At 46.1% G+C, this 1,515-nt stretch overlaps 1 protein-coding gene across 1 annotated transcript in view; it reads right to left on the reverse strand.

Annotated features, from left to right (window-relative positions):
• UBR4 (ubiquitin protein ligase E3 component n-recognin 4) overlaps nucleotides 1–1,225 on the reverse strand; it is a 76,193-nt gene extending 74,968 nt beyond the window's left edge. The window contains 2 exon segments of the mRNA XM_017735073.1: nucleotides 157–260; nucleotides 1,111–1,225. The gene's annotated coding sequence lies outside the window, so the exon portion shown is untranslated.
• Between the last annotated feature and the right edge of the window lie 290 nt (nucleotides 1,226–1,515).

Genomic DNA, 1,515 nt, shown 5'->3' on the forward strand with positions numbered 1-1,515 from the left:
AGGAATCAGTGTCTACCAAAGTGTAACTTTAAATATTTTAAGAGCTTCATTAATTTTGCTTTATGCACTGAACATTAGAGCAGATTATTTCAGAATTAGAGCCCAAAGTCCATTTTCACACTGAGGCTGGCCCAGGAGGTCCAAACCTGTTCTCACCTGTGAAACAGCACATGCTTCGTCTGGGTTCTCAAGCCGCAGCAGGGAGAATTCAATCAGGACTTTACAGGCAGCTGCCACTGACTGCAACTGGTTTCTTGGTACTGAAAAAAGCAGATCCTTGTATTCAGAGCAAGTTTTAAAATAGTCCAGTGTAATAAGCTCCCAATGCTGTCAGTAAAGCAGGATGCTCCACAGTGTGGGTACACACTCAATCTACCCTGCCTGACACAGATGCAATATAAACTCAGTCTCATTACAATGTAACCTAAGAAATGTCAGCAAAGTGAAGGATAATTCCTTCTGCCAGACAGGGGAATTCAGACAGATAAAACAGTTTCCCCAGCAACATTATTTAATGCTGACAGAAGCTCTGAAGAAATGAAACAAGTTCACAAAACCCATTTTTTTGTTGTAATTGCTAAATTGTCAGCCAAAATAACAGAAAATATTTTGAGTCACAATGTTTTGATCCACTAACTCCAACGCAGTAACATAACTACAGAAGCCCTGAATGGTTTGGGTTGGAAGGGACCTTAAATCCCATCCAGTCCCACCCCCTGCCATGGCCAGAACACCTTCCACCAGATCAGGCTGCTCCAAGCCCCGGCCAACCCGGCCTCGGACATTTCCAGGGACAGCAGTGTTCTAACTGCTGAAGGATAATCTAAAAATCCTGAAAACGGATTTAAACCCTTGACCAAAAATTAGATCGGTCAATGAATAAGCAGCCAAAAAGGCAACGCTGTCCAGTAGTTGGTGGCCAAATACTCCCATCAACAAGCTTCCCTTTCCATCAGAGCTGACATTTTGTGGTACAAAAGCCAGCAACGCTGGCCCTAAAGTCTGATTCAGCAAGAGGGCAAAAAAACAAAGACAAAAATCAACAGTTCTGATTTACTTTTACTGCAGCCAGTCATTACACAGGAGCAAGAGAAGCAAAGGAACACTTACTGAGGCCACACACAGTAGTGATGTAATGTGTGGAAAGTGCAACGAAGGAGGAGTAAAAGGGCTCATACTGCTTGTCGTGGTGCAGGATCTCAGATTCACTGCAACGGAGAAGGGGAGAGAGGTCAGCCGGACCCAGCACAGCAGCAGCACCACCCAGCCCCCCAACGAGTCCAGTGACAGGGGCAAGGCAAGATGACAGCTCTGGGAACACAGCCCTCGTGTCCCCAGGACCGAGTCCTCCAGCCGCAGCCGGATCATGGCATCAGCATCACTGTCTGCACAGGAAATTTAAGGAAATAGTTCCACTGCTGCCAGTGTTTCTCCTCCACAGCATCAACAGGTCAGGCTCTACCAGCTGCACTCCCTGCCAGAGGCTCATTAACCTTTAAGTTGTCCTAAACTCAG

This window comes from Corvus brachyrhynchos, unplaced genomic scaffold, assembly GCF_000691975.1.
Source record: "Corvus brachyrhynchos isolate BGI_N302 unplaced genomic scaffold, ASM69197v1 scaffold525, whole genome shotgun sequence".
Classification (NCBI taxonomy): domain Eukaryota; kingdom Metazoa; phylum Chordata; class Aves; order Passeriformes; family Corvidae; genus Corvus; species Corvus brachyrhynchos.